Source organism: Etheostoma spectabile, chromosome 8, assembly GCF_008692095.1.
Source record: "Etheostoma spectabile isolate EspeVRDwgs_2016 chromosome 8, UIUC_Espe_1.0, whole genome shotgun sequence".
NCBI lineage: Eukaryota > Metazoa > Chordata > Actinopteri > Perciformes > Percidae > Etheostoma > Etheostoma spectabile.
This window is the reverse complement of record NC_045740.1, coordinates 16760229-16770410: the sequence shown is the minus strand read 5'-3', so window position 1 is coordinate 16770410 and position 10182 is coordinate 16760229. Positions and strand designations below refer to the sequence as shown.

Sequence of the window (10182 nt, the reverse complement as noted above, 5' to 3'; positions counted from 1 at the left end):
TCTCAGGTCATCTGGGACAGGTCTGCTTTCTGTCCGCAGAGTCAGAACTAAACAGGATGAAGCAGCGTTCAGTTTCTATGCTCCACATGTCTGGAACAAACTCCCAGAAACCTGCGGATGCGCCGCACTCTCAGTACTTTTAAATCAAGGCTGAAGACCTCTCTTTTTGATCTTGCCTTTCTTAACTCTCCTGTTGTCCTCTGGGTCACACTTGACCCCTTTTTTAAAGTTTCTGCACAAAAAATATGGGATTCTTTTATCCAAATTGACAGAAAAACAAAACGATTGGTTCAATACAACATTTTCTGTAATATCATTGAATTTGGGATGTTGTATTATATTTTACAGCATTTACAAAAAAACAAAAAATGGTTTAAATGGTTTAAAATCCATTTCCTGACTAAACTCTGACATAAAGTCTTACTCAAATTATAGCTTAATTGTCAAAAGTATGTATTAATTTCTGCCAATAATTTATTGACCATGACTTTTGAAAAGTGATTGTAAAACTTGTGGTGATAAGTTGGTTTAAGGGGCGTATATACTGGCAGTAGCTGGGGGAAAAGCATAGAAAACGTAGAATAAATCACAAAATAAAAATATTAAAGAAACTAAAAAAAAAGTGTTTTCAGTTTTCACCCGGGAGGACAACACAAGGGTTAAAATAATTGTTGATTTCTTATGCTCAGCAATCATTTTAACTTAAATGTTTTATTTAAAGCACTTTGAAATGCCCTGTTGCTGAAATGTGCTGTACAAAAGAAGCTGCCTTGCCTGACCCAGGCAAACACCCCCTTTGGTCTGCTGTCTGATGAGTTTCTGAGGGTGTTGCTAATCAGACACAGTGGCAGCCCTCATGAACGACTATAGACACTAGCTCTGGCTGTACTGATGTCAATGCTATAACCTCTAATCTCTCTATCTAACGTTCTGATCTCCACAAGAACAAGAAAGAAAGACTTTTTAACACAAAATTGTACTTCTAATGAAGTGTGGTGATTTGAGGACGATTGTTTGATTGAGAAGATATCAGGATCTTCACAACCATGGCGCACACACATACAGGTGTCCCTTATTTTGCCTGATTAGACCTCTTCTCAGGACTGTGCAGGCATGTGCAGTTTGTGCTTGATTAACATGCCCTTTACTCTTACGTTGTCCTTTTTTTTTCCACCTGAGTGGAAACTTCTTGGTGGTGACCTCGTTTATTTTCCAGCATAGCTTTGCCCATCTTGAGCCAAAGTCTAGTTAAGCAGAATAAATGAAAACACCTGTGTGCATGTTTGCGGTTACTCTGCTGTTTTCAGGGCCTTTGACCCTCATGTTGTCCTTGGGTCAAATTGAACCATTTTCAGTCAATTTTCTTTTTTTTTGTCACAAAAAAATGGCCCGTTAAAATAAGCACTGAAAATGTCAACATTAAAAATATCAAAAAACATTGGAAAAAATATCAAGAAAAGCACCCACAACATTGAAAAAGTGACAAAAATTTTGAAAAAAGGGATGATAATGTTGAAAAAAATGGGGTTTTTTTCATGGTTGACGGGAAGACAACACAAGGGTTAAATGAGGACATGTTGGTGTGTTTGTTTGATTATCTTAAGCCGGGGTGTTCAGACTGACAGTGACACCAATTTATGTAACCAAGTTGAACAGGCTTTGCTTTTCTGAACGGCATCTTTCTTCTCTTTTCTCTGCAATTGTAGCTCTACAAGCTCTTTTCACCAATAATCTCTAATATGTTTGAACAAATGTGTGTCATCAAGTAGTAAGCAGCATTGATACTACTCTTGGGGAAATTGATACTTTCCAAGAAGACGCAGGTATGGCTGTATCAATACTTAGTATTGATCCATCTGTTGTTAGTAACAAAATAACGGTAAACCCAAATTCTAGTTTACCATTGGCTACTACCAGAGTTTTCCTACAGTATACTGTATGGATAGGACAAAAAAAAACACACAACCTACACTTACATTTAAAATTTAAAACACGTCACAGAACACAATACTGTACAATAAATGTGAATGACCTCAGTGAGACATATATATATATCTTTCATCTGTTGTAACTCATTTAACTCAAAATCCATCCTGTTCACATAATCAGTGTTACAATAATGGGGAATTAATAGTTTCTTTACTCCCCTGAATGAGACATGAGCTCCCCAGAAAGCCTCAATTGAAAAATCTAGGTGGAGCTGTAAAACATCGTACTTTTTGGTGCCCCTGTTTTTTCCCCGTATAAATTTATATTTTCCTGTATTTTTAGGTTCCTGACATAATGTGTCTAACAAACACAATGTTGTCAATTCCTGTGGGAACAATCCAGCGTAGGGAGGCACTCAACACACCTTACGTTGTCTTTCAAGTAAATGTCTCAGGGAACAGGGAATATGTTTTCTATGTTCTTTGTTGTCCCAAGATAAATATTCTCTGAATGCATTGAAATGTCTTAATAATATATTTTTGCACATATAGATAGGTATGCATGTGTACAGCGGGATAGCCTCCCAGCACAGTGTAATTCAAACTCTACATGGAATATACTCATGCCAAATGTACCAGATGCAATCTGCTCAATAGTTCAGACTGTCAAACAGCTGCTGCATCTTTTCACCACCACATCTGTCCACCTACTGAAAGTGATATGTTAGTATGTTCCTAATCTGCCCACACCATCCCTGAACCAAGAAGGTAACATATAGTACCACCTGGAGACAGCGGGAGGAGTCAAAGGGCAACCAAAAAGCAGGGTGGAGGCATTAAATTCCATGCTATTTTGTATGTGTATGGATTAAGTTTTGCATGGTTTTAAATCCATGAGGACATCTGGGGAATACCTTTTATAAAAAAAAGTCAGAGAGATTACAGAGGATTTTTCCAGTGACCTATGTGTTGAACTAATTGAGCACATTCCAGCCCAAAACCCAAGTTAACTCTGCCTAACCATTGGCAAGATCAATGTGGGTATTGTACAACCAAAGGAGGAAAAACAATATCTCTTGGGGATGGAGCCATAGTACGGCAGTGATTCCCCAAGCATACTGCAAAGGGTGGGAATTCTACAATGACTGCATGTGTGTGTGTGTGTGTGTGTGTGTGTGTGTTTGTAATGGCTCAACACATTCTACTAGGTGTACATGTGTAGTTCTCACTCTCCTGGGGTTGTGCTTTCACGCCTCAGTTGCTTTAATTGAGTCCAATCGTAGAAGGAGAGCCCCACTTCGACATGAATTAGTCCATGACATTTTGGAAAGTGTGTCGGTTGGCTCAATAGATGGCTGTTTTCAAGGACACTGGGGGGGGGTTGCAATGGGGCCTCAGAGAGCTGTCTAGACAGCTGGTTGGGAAACACATGACCCAGTCAGTGCCGGAGTCTGCCAGGGTTGCTCGCCTTTACGCCGATCTGGTCTCCAGATCAACATGTGAAGCAATTTGTCAAGTTGACTGAGATCTATTTAGAAAGAGGAAACATTTTTGTTTTTGTAAAAGTGCTTTAGCAATCAAGGACATTAATACTAAAGCAGTGTGAAAACTACTATGGAGAAGTATGTTTTTTTTTACTACACTACACTATTTGTGCAGTCCTGTGTTTTATTTTGATTTCATATCCCATTCTAATCCTAGCCATTACACTTTTAAACAAATTTCCAGTTGATCCCAGTTATCTTAACCCCTATCACGTGAAACTGAAAACACAGGGATTTCATAAACGGGCCATTAAAATCATCCATTGCGATATAAAACTGCATGAGAACACAACTAGAGCAGGTACAGCTATTCATAAAGTTGATCTTAAATTATATTTTAGCGTATAGGAGATAGTTAAAGTGCTTCAGGTTAGACATTCCAACTGGGGGACTGCGCCTGTCTAACTGTTCATATTTATCATATCTGATTGTAATAGTTACTACTAAAACAAGCCCCAAGTAGTAAAAAACAGCCACATTTCTCTTTAATTGCTTTCTTCAAAACAATTTTTTAGCAACATAATCTTTTTAACCCAGTCTTACTTTTGAACCTAATCTCACTTCTACTTAACTTTTTTTTTAAATGTCTTGCACTGTAGCTATATGTTACTTTTATACATGTATTGATACCTCTTTTCTTACTCTTGATGGGATCCATAAAGTATTCAGATTTGGATAATTCTGATTCGAGAATGAAATAAATAGTAGCATGGTAGAATGGTATTCCTAATAAACAATAGTAACATACTGGGAACCTAAGACCTATCTCATTTAAAAAGCATTATCGGTTTACATTTTGAGGATTTCACAAGAGAAGATTGCACTACACAAACCTCCTCTAAGTAGACTTTAAATTGTCCGTATTATGCTTTTTGGCTTTTTCCCTTTGCTTTATTGTGGTATATATCTTTTTTTGTGCACGTTATAGGTTTACAAAGTGAAAAAGACCAAACACAGAAAACACAAACTGCTCCAAACAGCTCTGTTGTAGTCCAGCCTTCCATGACAAACTTGTCACTTTGTAACACACGTTATAATGCTTGCCTAGGCTAGCTGCTAGCATGCCCCGCCCTCATACTCTGCTTCTGACTGGCTAGTAGTCCTTACCTAGCTACTGTGCATGTGCGACTCCCAAAAAAGATGGAATAGAAGCAAGATGCCTCACTCTGTAGCAAAAACAGAGAGCTCAACACACAGGGTGAAAAGAGGAGCTGCAGCAAAGTACAGTGTGACAAAAATATGTTTTTTGAAAATTAAACCACATACCTATTCTGGCACTACCTCTAAATACAATTATGAACCTGAAAATGAGAATGAGGTCTTTAAGTATGATCAGTTCCCCTTGTCTCTGCAACAGCAACATTTGTTAAAAGAATAGTCTGTTCACTCCTGTTGCCTTGAGGAAGTTATGCAGCAGAGAAAACTGCAAAGAAGAGAAAAGCTCAGTTCTACCCATCAAGCCTTACGATTACCTAACTCACAAAGAACGGGAGGTAGGAGGGGGGAAAAAGCGCTGCCAAAAGAAAGCTTTTGATACGGCTCACCTTTTATCAGAAAAATAACTCACTGTGAGAAAGATTAAAGCTGGTCAAGTCTCAGCCGAGCTTTAAGGAATAACCCTCAGAGATCTGACCTGGGCTTCTATACCCTGACATCATTTTGGTTTTTGATGCACTAGAACTAAAATATCCTTTTCCTAATGTGTCTAAATGCCTTTTTACGGGACGGTCAGAGGTTAAACTCAGCTTTACGTCAACACTCAAAACCCTGTTATCACTCTAGAGAGCTCTAACGCACTTCTTCACCTCTTGAGTATGAGAGCTATGCAAGAGGAAGCGTTTGGCATCCCAGCGCTGACAGATGATGTAGAGCAGGTTGGTCCAGATCTACTGACAGAGCCAGAGCTCTTCACATTGCATGTAAGATGCCTTGTAAACACGAGAGACATGCGAACAGTGGGAGCTCAGGTAACCAGTGCTGCACATTCATGTTCAATGCAGCACCATTCATTTTCCTTCATGTGTAGTGAACTCATTTGGTTCTTCACTAGTTTACTCTTCTGCGTTTACAGTAATCTCTGATAACGTTTTTTTGTTAACATGATAAATAGTATGCCCCAGACCTAACTTTATCACAACCTTTTAATATCACAAAACCCAAATAACATTTTTGATTAAGGATCCTGGCCAAAGATCTTCGCGAGATGTTATGGTCTGGTTCTAAGACCACAGCACATTAAGGAAACACATTTTTTTTTTTTTAAAGGTTGAATTGATCTAACAAATGTAACAAAATCTGGCCAGCTTCCTCCAGTTTCATGATGGCCTGCAGCTTCCACCAACCAGGAACCAGCAACACTTCGAGACACAACAGCGACACAGCAACAACACAACACGCAGACACGCACGCCCTGGCAGAGGCCCTGGGGTGGTCACACAGAAAACATGCAGTCAAGCAGTCGACAGGAGCGTTAGAGACGTTCAGCAAACATTTTGGCCTCCTGCACACTGCCTGCGTGGCGTGAGCGTGGCATTTCTGTTTCTTGGTGTTTTCTAGGTCTTTTCACACCAGAAACGTGTCTGATGCTGCTGGCCTTGTCTGTACACATGTATGTGTCTATCTGTGTTTGTACATTTGTTTGCACATATTTTGTTCTGTATTGACATGTGCATCATTTGAAAATCAATAATTATTCTTCATTTTTTAAATTACATTTATATCTGCATTTATGTCAAAACCTAGAGACTTTCAAACGTCAAAATGTCATTTATTAAACGTATTCCTGTCAAAATGACATATAAACATCTTTTCATTTTCTATTTTGCCTGGAAACGCTTCCAACACGCCTGTATGTCTCGTGAAAAATAGACTTCTGTCCTATTTCTAGCAGGCACGCGTTATCGAACCGTGCCTGAGACGTGCTTGTTACACAGGCAGTGTGCGGAGCCCTAAGAGTTTTAAAAAACTGGAAAAGAGGCACAGTCATTGTCTCCTGGGCTTAGCACCGCCAAAGACGATTGTGATTGGTTTAAAGGAATGCCAATAAACCAGAGCCTGTTCTTCTCCCATCCTGGGACGCTGTGTAGACTAGCCAGACCCTCCTCCGCAGCGCTGTGGAGGAGGGTCTGGCGGACCTGGGTGGATCAAAAAGCTATCAGAGACAAAAAGTATATATATATATTTTTTACAAAGACTTCAGTAAAATGGTTGCATAAAATAGCCACAAGCTGTACATCCTTTGGCTGATTCTCCTTTTACACTTTTTTGGTTCACAGTCATCCTCCTCTTCCTCCTTTTGGTGAAGTGAGTATGGTGAACATGTTGATATGGACAAGGGAGATATGAAATCTAATTCAAATATTTTGGAGCGACCCTAATGCCAGAAGATTTCCCTCTGCTTATCACAGTTTGCATCTCAAAGGATCAGGTTTTGCACGTGTTGAAGACACATTAGTTTGCATTCCCACTGCTTTATCATCCAGAATTTACATCACATACAGTACAGCAGATAAGAGTGTCCATTGAAAAGCCACACTGACTTTTACTCCTGTCAAGAAAAGATAATTACGACACCCACTTCTAAGGTACTTATTGTAGGTCAAAGTTCAAGGATCCTCGTTCATTGTGCTTTTTTTCTTGCTTCGGGTCTTTGTTTTCCTGATATTTTCTATGAAAGGAAAGGCCAGAGTGTGCAAGAACAACATTCCCATGATCACATTCTCTCAACATGTATCGACCGGCACACCAAAGAACACACAGAACAAGTCAGACCCAGGCGCTGGTGTAAGCGGGAAGTCACGAAAACAAGCATTGTTGTAACAAGTCAATCATTTTGATGGCATAATGTCTCAGGATTACATCTGGGAGATGTTCATTGAGCAGTCATGTAATTAAGAAAAATGAATCTCTTCCACAGACATTAATTTAGACCCTGAACTCATGCCAGGAAAACGAGCCGGCCCACAGGGATGAAGTAATTACAGCGCTAAGAGTTTCCTGCAAGGGCTGAGGGAGATAGAGTTTACTCTGTGTCTTCTTATCCGTGTCTGCATTTCTCCCCATATACTAACAAATCATTGATAAATGAATGAGGTATTTTACATTTGTTTTCTTTGACTCAGTGTAAGCGTATGTGAGTTTCCTGCAGCTATCCATCAAAGACGGCGATGCAGGGCTGTCCATGGAAGTGGCCTCTCACTTAAACAGGAGGAGTGTGGATTTTGGCACTGATCGGTACGAGGGTAGGTGTGGTCAAGGGTCAAAGGTCACAAAGGGATAGCTGACACCAAACCATTGTGTGTGCTCACAGAATTTGTGAGAAAGTGTGGAAGCATGAAAGAAAGTTTCTTTCATCTTCATTTTGTGCTGTCAGAAGATAAATCAAACAAATAGAGAAGGGGTTTCAAACTCCGTTTAGCCCTAATTTCATCTCAAGTGGGCCAGACCAGTAAACCAAAACCATCAGAACCTTTATATGCCACAGATCAGCTTGATGTTGGCAAACGCAGGTTGCTTGTAGAAAAGAAAATACCCGGGAGAGAGGGGTAATAGTCTAAGAAAACACTAATACTAATAACAAAATAAAGTCATACATTTACAGAAAAAAACTTGGATATGGTCTGATATTTAAGTGGTAAATTTGGAATTGGAATCAACTACTTCTCTGCAATTTTCCCACTTTGCAAAGTCTTCCAGTGGGCCTGGAAATAGAGGGATGTATCTGTGACAGACGCTCCCACTTGCCTCCTAACTTTAGCAGTTAATTTTATTTAACCCGGAAGGACAATTTTCACATTTGGAATTAAAACAATATACATTCACTTAACACTAATTGAATGAAGTAACTAGAAAGGCAATCAAAGAGCTCAGACCTCCTTCAAGATATGAAAGTAATTTGTTGACTTAGGTTCAGGAGCAGGGCCACGCCTAAACCACACCTCTAATCACCAGACAAATCTACATGTACTGTTCTGCGCAGCAGCCTCATTGTCTCTGATTGCTTGACCCACCCTCCCTTTGCCTCCTCTTCATCCATCCATCTTGCCTCTTGTCCCTTCCTGTTCATCCCAGTGCACACCTCTCTCGTGTCTCATCTAGGTACCGTCTGGGGGTCTGTAAACCATTCTGGCGAAAACTGCTTCTGAGACGGAACCCCCACTCTAAGTCTCCTCCACCCGGTCATCATACATCCTCCCAGACCAGCCATCAGACATCCACCTATATTCATCCATCTGCACATTCATAATGTTCCCTAAAATCTTTAACAAACACATTGTTGGGGTGTGGTCCTTGCCAGTGAAGCCCTATCTCTCAGTTACTGCAGTGTGAATTTTTCCTGTCAAGATCTTATTTTTGCGATTTTTCTGACACCACATGAATGCAGCACAAATACCCTGTCTCGCAACGTTAACAACGGTACAAAATTATTTGTGTATCCGCCCTGGGATTTGGATCCGCTCCAACATTTTATGGTTTCTTCCTTGACCCTTCCACCACCGTTCACGAAAATCGGCAGTGGTGGATTGTATCTATTTACTCACTACACACTACACACAGTACTCTACTCAAGTACAAATTTGAGGCACTTGTACTTTACTTGAGTTTTTTCTTTTCATACCACGTTCTACTTCTAGTCCACTACATTTCAGAGAGAGAGAAATATTAGACTTTTTGCTCCACGACATTAGTTTACAAATTAAAATGTTTTGCACATAAAACACATGTTGTGTATAAAGTACAATGTTTTATTTTTAATTACCCAACTACCAAAAAATATAAGGGCCTACATGTACAGCTGAAATGATTAGACCGTTAAACACAGAACAGTTTGGATCGTTTCCAGTTTCTAAAATGTGAGGATACTACTTTAACTTTAAATACTTTTAGTACATTTTCCTGATGATACTTTTGCCTAAGTAACATTTTCAATGCAGGACCTTTACTTCCAGCAGAGTATTTTCACAGTTTGGTACCGTAATAGTACTTTTACCTAAATAAAGCATCTGAATACTTCTTCCACCACTAAAAATCGGACTGGTACCTTTTTCTGTCATTTTGCTGACGGCCCAAAAATAAATAAACCGAGCCGAAAACATAACCTCCATGGCAGAGAATAATGGACTGCATTTATATACTGCTTTTCTAGTTTTAACAACTACTCAAAGGGTTTTTACATAGTACAGGCACCAGGCACCATTCACCACTCATACACTGTGGCCTGAGGCTGCCGTACAAGGCGCACCTGTGCATCACATAAACACACACACACATTCACAACGATGGCGCAGCATCAGGATCAACTCAGGCTTCATCGTCTTGCCCAAGGACACTTTGACACAGGACTCTCATTCTGTACAATTCTTGTTTCCTAACTACATTCATATTTATATAATGCATGTCCCCGAAAAGACAGCAAGGCGGCAGTGCGTTTTTGAGTGCGGTGCAGCGAGGAGATACAGAAAGAGGGAAAGCCGAGAAGGATGAGAGTGGCAGAGCAATGATCTTTGACAGATCTATAAACATCACACTCTGCGCAAACACACACACACACGCATGCACGCACGCACGCACACACACACACACAACCAGTCCCCATGGGGAGAGTCATGTTTCAGGTTAGGGTCCCCACCAGAATATAAAAACAAGGGCACGCACACACACATGCACACACGCACACACACACATGCATACACACACACACACACACACAC

The 10182-nt window shown here is 40.1% G+C and overlaps 1 long non-coding RNA gene across 1 annotated transcript in view; it reads right to left on the bottom strand.

The window, feature by feature from the left end:
• Positions 1-1070: 1070 nt before the first annotated feature.
• The window catches only part of LOC116693819 (uncharacterized), a 17464-nt gene continuing 8352 nt past the window's right edge, over positions 1071-10182 (bottom strand). The window contains exon 3 of the long non-coding RNA XR_004333001.1: positions 1071-1081. This is a non-coding gene — a long non-coding RNA (uncharacterized LOC116693819). The remainder of the gene's footprint in view (positions 1082-10182) is intronic.